The sequence below is a fragment of the Bubalus kerabau genome, chromosome 8 (assembly GCF_029407905.1).
Source record: "Bubalus kerabau isolate K-KA32 ecotype Philippines breed swamp buffalo chromosome 8, PCC_UOA_SB_1v2, whole genome shotgun sequence".
NCBI lineage: Eukaryota > Metazoa > Chordata > Mammalia > Artiodactyla > Bovidae > Bubalus > Bubalus kerabau.
The window spans coordinates 85,793,223-85,805,097 of NC_073631.1; positions in this window are offsets into that span (position 1 = coordinate 85,793,223).

Genomic DNA, 11,875 nt, shown 5'->3' on the forward strand with positions numbered 1-11,875 from the left:
CTGCTGTACAACTATTATTGGTTCATTCTACAAATAAAGAAATAAACACCTAGAAAATTTAATCCTAACAATCACCAAAGAAAAGAAATCCATGCTTTGAACTGGACTGTGAGATCACACTGAAAAGTTTAAGGATTGCAATTCTTTAAGTGAACATTAGGATAAATTAGGATAACATAAGGATAAATTAGGGATGAAACAAGTGCCCTCTTTTTGAGAGGTATTGGTAAAAGGATTCTGCCAGCATGATATCATCAGAATAGAACTCTGTGTCACTGGGGTGCTTAGATGAGTTCATCATCCTTGGTTACTCAGATTCCACTTGTGAAAAAAAGATAAAGTGGGACTTCCCTGTTGGTCCTGTGGTTAGGACTCCATGCTTCCACTGAAGGGCCACAGTTTTGATCCCTGGTTGGGGAACGAGGATCCATCATAGGGTTGTTAGGTAGTTAGACTAAGAAAAAGGAGTCCAAGATGGCACTGGCTAAAAGACAAAGAGAGGAAAAGCCCACGAAAATGGAACAAAAGAAAATCCGAGGACCAGAGTGAGAACCTAAAGGGTTAAAGTGTGCCCCCCCCCTCCTCCCGCAGAAAAGAAGAGAGAATGCCTGCCACGACCAGAAGAACTAACATTGGTGTCTCTGAATGAATTCCCTATAAGTGTTCTCAATGCCTTGTGTATATTAGCTCCTTTAAACTGCATTATCTGTAAGATGTTTTCTCTTATCATGAAATATATTTGACTCATGAGGCACGTAAAGTACCGGGTGGTTCAATCACTCATTCAAACCACACAGCTGGTCCATGGTTAGTCGACAGAGCAGGAAAGGGACCCAGGTAATCTAGCTCCTCTTGATTAATACATGAAAACACTTCTTAACTGAAGGACCAGGCTTCCCTGGTGGCTCAGTGGTAAAGAATCTGCTTGCCAAGCAGGAGACTCAGTTTTGATCCGTGTCAGGAAAATTCCCTGGAGAAGGGAATGGCAACTCACTCTAATATTCTTGCCTGGGAAATCCCATAGACAGAAAAGTCTGGTGGGCTATAGTCCATGGGGTCATAAATTGCACAAGATTTAGCGACTAAACAGCAATAACAAATTGAAGGACAATGAAAGGATGGATCCATTGTTCCCAGTGCCACAAACAAGGTTGTACTGAGCATCACAGAACACTAACTGACTCATGTTACTATTAGGTGCTAAAGCATGTGCCCAGGATTGGAATAGTAGGTATCTTCTCAGAATAAGTAAAATCTCAATAAATTATCTATTGGCTTTTCAATGTAAAACAATACAAATTTCTTATTTTCCATTTCTAATAGTAGTATCTGTAGCAGGTTTCTTGTAAGAATATGGATATATGAGCCTTCAGCCTTTCCTCTCCCATTTCTGGTGTTCTTATATTTTGATTTACATCCTGACCTATACTGCTTATCACCATGACAGTTTTTTAGTGAAGAGACTGTTGCTTATTACAGTCAAAAATAATCTACCCATCCCCTATAGCTTTCCCTGGTGGCTCAGTCAGTAAAGAATCTGCCAGCCAGGCAGGAGACTGTCTGAAATGCATTGAGACAGGGGTTCAATACCTGGGTCAGAAAGATTCCCCTGGAGAAGGGAGTGACAACCCTCTCCAGTATTCTTGCCTGGAAAAATCGCATTGACAGAGGAGCCTGGTGGGCCAAGGTCCATGAGGTCACAAAATGTCAGACATGACTAAGTGACTAAACCACCACCACAGGCTCCTATATATGTTTTAAAATTTTTATTTTAGTATAGTTGATTAACAATGTTGTGCTAGTTTTGGCTGTACAGCAAAGTGAATCAAACATACCTATCCATATATATCCTCTTTTTTGGATTTCCTTCCCCTTTTCGGCCACCATAGAGCATTGAGTTTCCTCTGCTAAATAGGGTTCTCATTATTTATCTGTTTTATACATAGTCTCAATAGTGTATGTGTCAATCTCAATCTCCAAATTCATCTCCCTTTCCCCCTAGATGGCCATGCATTTGTTCTTTACTTTTGTGTCTCTATTTATGCTTTGTAAATAAGATCATCTCTACCAATTTGGGTTTCCCTGGTGGCTCATATTGTAAAGAATCTGCCTGTACTGCAGGAGACTCAGGTTCTATCCCTGGATCAGGAAGACCACTTGGAGAATGGAATGGTTACCTACTCCAATATTCTTGCCTACAGAATTCCATGGACAGAGGAGCCTGGCAGGCTACAGTCCTGGGGAAAGCAAAGAGTCAGAAACAACTGAATGACTAACAATTTCACTTTCATACCAATTTAAGAAAGAGAGTTTTAAATAAACTGACTCTATGAAGTTTCTTGGCCCAAAGGAAAGACAAAATGAGTCTGGATGAAAAGAATGATCAAAGAAGATGGCAGACTAAGAAGAACCTGAGCTCATCTCCTCCCATGGGCACACCTATATTACACCTGTTTACAGAGAAACTGCTGATGAGAAAGACCCAAAGACTAGCAAAAAAGATCTTCTACAAATAAAGATACAAAGAAGGAACTACAACAAGATGGGTAGAAGGGGCTAAGGAACAGTATAAACAAGACTCATAAGCCAGGATAAGTGAAGTGAAGTGAAGTGAAGTCGCTCAGTTGTGTCCGACTCTTTGCGACCCCATGGACTATAGCCTATCAGGCTTCTCCATCCATGGGATTTTCCAGGCAAGAGTGCTGGAGTGGATTGCCATTTCCTTCTCCAGGGGATCTTCCCGACCCAGGAATTGAACCCAGGTCTCCCGCATTATAGGCAGATGCTTTACCATCTGAGCCACCAGGGAAGTCCCAGGATAAGTGACCCACAAACAGGAGGAAAACAACAGTCACAGAGTTTCTCCCCAAGAAACACAGGTACTAAGTCTCACATAGGGCACCCCAGCCTGGGGCTCCTGTACTAGAATGACCAGACCCCATAACATTTGGCTTTGAAGGCAGGCAAGGCTTACTTTTGGGAGAGTCAGATGTCTGTGGGATACTGACACTCCATTCACACAGGTTGCACACAAAATCTCACAGGGCAGCACACTAATATGAAAGGAGCCTGGGTGAGATTCACCTGCTGATGTTGGTGAGCTTCCCGGAGAGGCAGGAGGCAACTGGGGCTCACCCACAGGGCATAGATTCTGGCAGCAGCCATTTTGGAAAACTAGCTCTACCACAGGGACACCGGTCCTGGCAAGTGTCACTGTGGAAACCTGCCTCTAGCTTATTAGTGTCTGGACACATAAGGCTCTCAGCTGACTTCTCAGGAGAAAATCTGCAGCCAAGAAGAGAGTACATATTTAAATAATGAAAGGGGAAAACCTAACAACCAGGAATACTCTCACCAGGAAAGCTTTCCTTCAGATATGATGGAGATATCAAAAGTTTTAGAGACAAGAAAATGATAAAATAATTCATCCCCACCAAACCAGCTTTACAAGAGATGATACAGGAACTTCTCTAAGTAGCAAAGAAAAGTCCACAACTAGAAATATGCATGAGAAAGGAAGAATCTCATTGATAAATGCAAATATACAGTAAAAGTGGTAAATCAAGCACATATAAAGCTGTTAGGAAGGTTAAAAGATGAAAGTAGTAAAATCATCTATATCCACAATAAGCAATTAAGGAAATGAAAAAGAAAAAGACACAAAACAGGTTAAAAAAACAGTAAACATGAGGGTGTGGAGTAAAAAGGAAAGGTTGTTTAAATGCGTTTGAGCTGAAGAGATAAGCAGCTTAAAATATCCTCTATATAGATTTCTACATATAAACCTCATGGTAGCCACAAACCAAACATCTATAATAGACACACACAAAAGAGAAAGAAACTTAACACTAAAGACAATAATTAAATGACAAGGAAGACAGCAAAAGGAGAAGCAAAGATCAAAAACGAACCTTTGGAAAACTCCACAAAACAATTAATGAAAAGGCAATAAATACATACATATCAATAATTACTTTGTTTATTTTACTCTGTATTTATTTGGCTGTGCTGGGTCTTAGTTGCAGGATGTGGGATCTAGTTCTCTATCTAGGGATCAAACCCAGGCTCCCTGCATTGGAAATGAGGAGTCTTAGCCACTGGATGACCAGGGAAGTTCCCTCTATAATTACTTTAAATGTAAATAGAATAAATGAACCAATCAAAAGACATAGAGTGGCTTATAAATATATTTATAATCCATGATATTGTATTGACATCCATGTATTTGCAAGGAAGAAATCTAGAAATTAAGACACTGTATGATAAGACTTGTTAGTCTTGGTAGTATGATCACAGGCATTTTTATTTTCACCTTTATCCTATTTGTCTGAATCTCCTCAATAAGCATCTTTCCCAGCATATCCCACTTAAGAGCTGGGTGACTTTTGTTGAGTCATGTCACTCCACGTTTTTCCTGAGAAAAACCCTATTTTCCTGATCTATTAAATCAGAACTACCAACATCAATATCAATATCATGGGATGGCTGTAAGATGAAAAACATTTAGAAAAATAGCCTAACAAATAGAAAATGCTCGTTAAATATTTGCTACCATAAAAGTCAATGTTTATTAAATATGCAATATTTGAAAATACTATGCTAAGAAAAAGTGTTCATAAACTACCTCCTGGGCAAATAGAAATCATTTTCATTCTACAGAAATCAAGATTCCTCCATGGCTCCTTCACATTCATGCCAAATAACCTTCCAGTGACCACTAGCTTCATTTTTGAGATCGGCAGGGCCAGTGGAAAAACCAGAGGAAACAGGAGACTCAGGTCTAATGAGCCCAGGGACCTGCTAGACCATCCACTTCCTTCCCCTTCTTGGTTCAGGCCACGCCCTTCCATGATTTGAGGCATCTAGCCACCGGGTCCCCACCTTCCTGCCTTCTCTTTGAGCACACAGCCCAGCAGACAGGATGTCACCATTGGAAGCATTCACATTTTTCTCCTTCTGGGCTTGTGAGTCACTCCCTGACCATTTCACTTTAGAAGAATGGGCAAAGAAATTCTTGGATATTTTTTACATTATCAGAGGTTCATTAGAAATTCTCTTCTTTTATTTACAGTTGGACATGGGTTATCAAAAGTGGAGCAGGCCCAGATCTCCCTTTCCACAGAAGCAAAGAAAAGTATTGACATACATTGCAAGATAGAGAGCACAAATTTTGGGTCAGAGGCCGTTCACTGGTACCGAGTTAAATTGAATCAGGCTTTGGAGCATCTGGTTTATGTGACCTCAACCACAACTGCAGCTCGAAAACAAGTAGATGGGAAGAACAAAATTGAGGCAAGAAAAGATGCTCGAATGTTCACTTCGACCCTTACGGTACATTTTGTAGAAAAAGATGTGGGCATTTACTACTGTGCTGGCTGGAGCTCACGGTAGTAGAACTGTGGAGATAACCCGCACAAGATCCCCTCCCTGGGTCTGTGCCCACCCACATCCTTCCCACCAGCAGCAACCACACACCAGTTCCCCACCTGGGCTCCCTGCCTCAGCCTCACCTCATGTGCAGCACTTCCTGAGCTTTCTAGGAAGTCATCTTGGATCACGCTTGCACATGACCTTCCAGAGGACCCCAAAAGCTGTGCTTCCAAAGCTTTTTTTTTTTTTTTGACGCTGTATTTCTATGAATTGAAATCTTGTCTGAGGGCACACAGGCTGTGCTACCATTCATCATCTCCCCATCCAGAGACTTCTGTATGTGGGCAAGCTTCAGGTTGAAAGAGGGTATTACCATGTGCCATTATTACAACATATACTTAAGATGAAATGCTGTTAAGTGTAAGTGTAATTAGTCTGTTTCACAACTAAAATGAAAGTGTAGAGAATTTAGCTGTAAGGATTAGCCTAAGACAAGATGTCCATGTTGATGATCTGGACTATGAGATCACACTGAAATGTTTAAGAATTGCAATTCTTTAAGTGAACTAGGATACTGGGGTAGATGAAGGGGCTACTCTCTAATTCTGGCGTGCAGACTTCTTGTGGTGGTTTCTTTTGGTGCAGAAGCCCCTTACCTCTCATAACAACCCGTGAGACTTCTGTTATTAGTATAAAGCCCATTGACTCATTAGGAAAATGAGACCCTATGTGTCTCAGGAACTTGTTCAAGTCACACAGCTGGTACTTGGCAGAATAGGGTTGGATCCAGGGTATGTAGCTCTGGAGTCTGTCCTCCTCATTCTAAGGGGATAAAAAGAAGTGCCATGAGTCATTCCTACCTCCATGGAGAAAACAAAACTCACCTTTGTGGAACACTCACTGGCACAATTTACTATTTTATGCTGAATCTTGTGAGCAGCATTTGAATCATTAGCAGTCTTCAAAGAATACATGAAATGCCAGTAAGTTATCAATTTATTTTCCAAAGTATTTGAAAACAATAAAAATTCTATTGTTTTGTGATGCCACCTTTCAAATCATTGTGAAACAAAGGAGAACTACTTTGCAATCCACACTTCTTATACAGCACATACCAGGCACCCTGTGGATATCACTTTGTATCTATGCCATGAGTATTCCCTTATTAATTTGATAATTTCAAAGGTCATGGCAACATAGTCATCCCCATGACCCCCTCTACTTAAGACTCCAGTTCCATTTCTAATTCAGGGAGGTCTTTGAAAGAAAAAAAGGGGGGACTCACAGGAAAGACTGACATAGAATCAGACTGTCAGCCTTTCTCCTTCTACCTCTGATATAGGTAATCTTTTGAGATTGCCTGTCCAGTTAATTTCTATCGATTGGATACACTCAGTGCAGGCTGCAGTTGATTTCTTGAAACTAAATAGGGCACTGTTGTTTACCTAAACTTTGAACACAAGCTAAGGTAGAGACCCAGACCTGAGAGAAACAAATGGGCTGAGAACATAAGCCCTTTTGAGACAGGAACTCGAAGACAAGCTTGTCAACTTACTTCTGCTCCCTTCTTCACATGATGGCTCATTGAGTAATTAAAAGCACCCCATAAAGCAGTAATGGGATGTCCATAGTAGGGCCCTCTGTATCAGATCTTAGAGGAGAATTCTCCAGCAGCTTCTTACATGTCAGGATAAAAGGTGAATAACAGGGAAAGATTTACATTGTGTTCAAACGATAGAAAACTATGCAGCCATTGAAAACAAAGTTTTCAGTAGTTAAGAATCCACCTTCCAATGCAGGGGACAAGGGGTTGATTCTTGGTCAGGCATCTGAGATTCCACATGCTGTGGAACAACTACAGAGTCAGTGTGGCCAAAAATATAAATAAATAAATTTAAAGTTAGGAAATTAAAAAAAAAAAAAGATATGTATGCAGGCAAAGTGCACCTGTGGAAACTGAGGCAAAAGAAGCTTAAATAATTCAGCCCATGGCAGATGGGGTAAGTGGTATTGGAAATTGTTTAATTTCCTTTAGTCGTTAAAAATAACTATTAATGATTAAAATAATATCACATAGATTATTTAAAACTATGTTGCTGGGGCTTCCCTGGTGCCTAGGTGGTAAAGAATCCACCTGCCAATGCAGGGTTCCTTTGCTGATCTGGGAAGATCCCACATGCCATGGAGCAACTAAGCCCGTGTGCCACAAATACTGAGCTTGTGCTCTAGCGCCTGAGAGCCACAACTACTGAAGCCCATGCTCCCCAGAGCCCGTGGTCTGCGACAAAAGAAGCCACCACAAGAAGTCTGCACGCCACAACTAGAGAGTAGCCCTGCTCTCAGCAACTAGAGAAAAGCCCGAGCAGCAATGAAGACACAGCACAGCCAACAATAAATACATAAATAGCATTACATGTAAAAAGCTGTGCTGCTTACAATCATAACCAAACGAGAATATAGAGCTAAAAATGCCAATTCCACCTAAATGTATAAATAATACCCATCAATCCGATCTCTAGCCATAAAAATGCAGAGAAATTTTCAAAGTAAATGATCTGTGCTTTTTTGTCCTCTTTATGTCTTATTTTACCCATTTCCTTGAATACATAACGGTTGCTCACAGGAGTCCCCACATTCACCAGCTCCATGTCTTTAAATGAGTTTGTTTGCCACTGTTGTCCTTTGTCAAATGGAGATATTCATAACAGCTACCTCCCAGCATAGTGAAGAAGAGTGAATACAATAATATGAGAATGTTTAGAACCATGCCTGATGACTAGGAAGTCCTCAATACATATTAGGTGCCATATTAATTTTAAAGGTTATCACTGCATATTCAACAGAACATTGCTTTTAAAATACTCCTGCGTGTGACATAATGCTCATGAAACTGTTCTCAGGTCCAGGTTGAGTAGAAGCTGATTTCCACAGACTGCTCTGTCTCAAAGATCCACAAGGAATTGCAATGTAGTCCCTTTTTGAAGGCACCCAGATTGTAAACAAAGTGTGATTTCTCTGGATGGTAATTTGCATGGTGACATCTCAATTAATTAGAAAAAAACTCAAAAATATTCCAGTGCTTGTGTCTGTAATATATTAAATCATGTCAAGAAGATGTTCTAACGTCTGATGGTTTTCTGTAGCGTTACAGAAAAATAAAGGTCAGGTTGTATACACAAGTCCTGGATCACCAACCATTTACAGAAAGACAGACATAGGGAAAGAACACAGCAGGGATGTCTTCCTATTTCTGCAGCAACATTACTATGGTATGAAATTTCAGGGAGATGAGCTGAGCAGCTATGAGAGTAGCCCCACCCTCAAGTATACGCATTCATCTCTGGGTTGTCTGTCCAGATCATCATCCTTCTCTTAAACCATCTGCTCAGGACTTAGGGGCAGGAAACCCCCGTGAAACCACAGCTGCTCATATCTGTTGCAGATTATGAAGAACCCCAGACAACCATACCACCAGATCCACCTCTTCCTCTGGGACACAAGATCCAGGCCCATTCCCCTGCCACTGGCCTGAGACTTCCTTCCAACAGACCTTGCCTTTTTTACCTCCTCCCTGGGAGTCAATCTGGTGACGAGATGGCACTCCTGGAAGTGGTCCTCTTCTCCACCCTCTGGTCTTGTGAGTTGCTGTCTCAGTCATTTAAGTCTACAGGAGAGACTGAAGAAGGTCTTTCTTGTTGCCTCTTCACATGTCTTTTGTTTATGGGAATTTCTCTTCTTTGCTTGCAGTTGGCCTTGGGCAATTAACTTTGGAGCAACCTGAAGTATCACTTACTGGAACAAGAGAAAAGAGTGTAATTATGTCTTGCAAGGTGTTCTCTAAGGACTTTAGAAAAGATTACATCCACTGGTACCGGCAAAAACTAGATCAGGGTTTAGAACAGCTACTATATGTTTTAACAGTCCCTGTGCTAAAGGACTTAGGAGGGAAGAAAAACAAGCTTGAGGCCAAAAAAGATAATCCCTCTTCCACTTCTACCTTGAAAATAAGTTTCTTAGAGAAAGAAGATGAGGCCACATACTACTGTGCCGGCTGGTTCCTTGCCCACAGTGTGGGAGTTTCTTGGATAACACACACAAGAACCATCACCAGATCTGTGCTCACCACATCCTCAACACAGGCAGCCACAGGGGTTGCACAGCTGGGAGCCCTGCCTAAGTCTCCCACTAAGGAAAGTGAGTCTTGTATGATTTTTTTTTAACTATCCAGAGGTTATTTGCAAGTTACATGGCTCAGTCTCAAAGAGGAAATCACCCTGTGCCAGAAATATTGATATTTATTGCATCTTACATCAGCATCACAACACGGATGCAATGTAATGTTCATGTTTTCCATATCAATACTAGTAATTTAAGATGTAGCAGAATAAAATGACTTTTTAGACCCTAAATCCCATGTCCCTTCAACTCTTTCAGGCCATCCTGAAGAAGTTCAGAGTCTGGTTATTCCCTGCAGACTGGGTGAAAGCGAGATGAGGCTCTTTCCCTTTCTTCCATGAATGGGGTGACTGTTGACTGTGCACTCAGGGTTTGTATTACAGCCTGACCATCACAGTTCCTTTTGCACAGGGCTCTGACCCCCCAGAGCCATTAGATGATCCCAGAACAAGGTAGACACTCCAGTCAGCATCCTTTTCCCCAGGATTCTGCAGTGAACCTGCAAAGCCTCACATTGGCTATGCATTCAGTTGCTACTCTTTCTGACACTGTTCTAATTAGGTAAATTGTTCTCATGTTTGAGATAATCCATTGACATTGGTGCTGTCATGAGTCACATTTTGTAACTGATGAAACAGAAGCATGGAGATGTGATTTCCTTTGTGGTCAACAGTTAAATGAATGGGGGTGGAGGCCTGCAGCTGGATGGGAAAAAAATAGTGGATTCACTTCATTAAGCATGCAAATAAGAAAACGATGAATTAAAAATCTATTAAAATATTTATTTATTTGGCTGCGCTGGGTCTTAGGATCTAGTTGTGGTATGTAGGATCTAGTTCCCTGACAAGGGATCAAACCCGGGCTCCCTGCATTGGGAGCATAAGTCTTAAGCACTGGACCACCAGGGAAGTCTCAAAAAGACAATGGAATAAAATCTTGAAAGTGATGGAAGAGAAAATGGACATCTCAGCAAAAATATACTTCAGAAGTACAGGAGAAATGAAGAATTCTCAGACAAAACAAAATTGAGGAAATCCATTGCCAGCCAACCTGTTCTATGAGAGATGTTAAAGTAAGCTATTTAGGCATAAAACATACATTATAGGTCAAAATTTGAATTTACAGAAACACATGATATGCACTACAAGTATAATAAATGAATGTAAACGTTCTTTTTAATTGTTCCAAAATAGGAGTTGTCAGACATTTTCTGTGAAGGAAATATTTTCAGTTTTGCGTGCCATCTAGTTTCTGCCCCCACCCTTCAGCTTTGCCAGGGCAGCACGAAGCCACTCTCCCTTTAGACCTGAAGGGACATGTAACTGCTACGTGACCGGGAGGGTGTTGGTATTGAGAGGTCACCTGATGGGAGCTGTAGCCTTTAGTAAAGGGACACAACAGCCTGCTGATGCAAATAATCCATAAGCAATCTTTAACAAGAATACAAACAATTTTTTACTTGAGTTAAACTGAAGGCAACAGCCCAGGTGACACAGATTTATAAGCCACAGTTTTTGTGTTAATGAGTAAGACTGGAGCCAGCAAGATATAAGAGGTGACCCCCGAGACCATAAGGTCGCAGCTGGCAGCCACTAGCAGATAACAGTTTTTAAAAAGACTGGTGATGTCCCTGAGTTTGATACCCTTCAGAAAATTCAAGTTCTCAGTAATGCAGGAACATATCTGAAACCACATTCACAATGGCACCCAGCACCATTTGGGATGCCTCAATGACATTTTTATTTCTCTCAGAACAAAGAACAGACATCAAACATGACAAGGGTGCTCTTCTTCAAGATTTCAAAGAGACAGATTAGCATGTGCATGGTGACTCAGCTTAACCTTGGTGTCTGGAAAGGAAAACTCATCTTCAAAGGAGTGCCAGCAGAGGAGGGGAGGACCATTTATTTGTATCCTCAAAGTGGATGCTCTAAAAAATCTGGCTAATGCAGCCATGAAATTAAAAGATGCTTAATCCTTGGGAGAAAAGTTATGACCAACCTTGACAGCATATTAAAAGCAGAGACATTACTTTGCCAACAAAGGGCCATCTAGTCAAAGCTATGGTCTTTCCAGTAGTCATGTATGGATGTGAGAGACAATAAAGAAAGCTGAGCACTGAAGAATTAATGCATTTGAACTGTGGTGTTGAAGAACACTCTTGAGAGTCCCTTCGACTGCAAAGAGATCAGTCTGTCCTAAAGGAAATCAATCCTGAATATTCATTGGAAGGACTGATGCTGAAGCTGAAACTCCATACTTTGGCCACCTGATGTGAAAAACTGACTCATTTGAAAAGACCCTGATGCTGGGAAAGATTGAAGGTGTG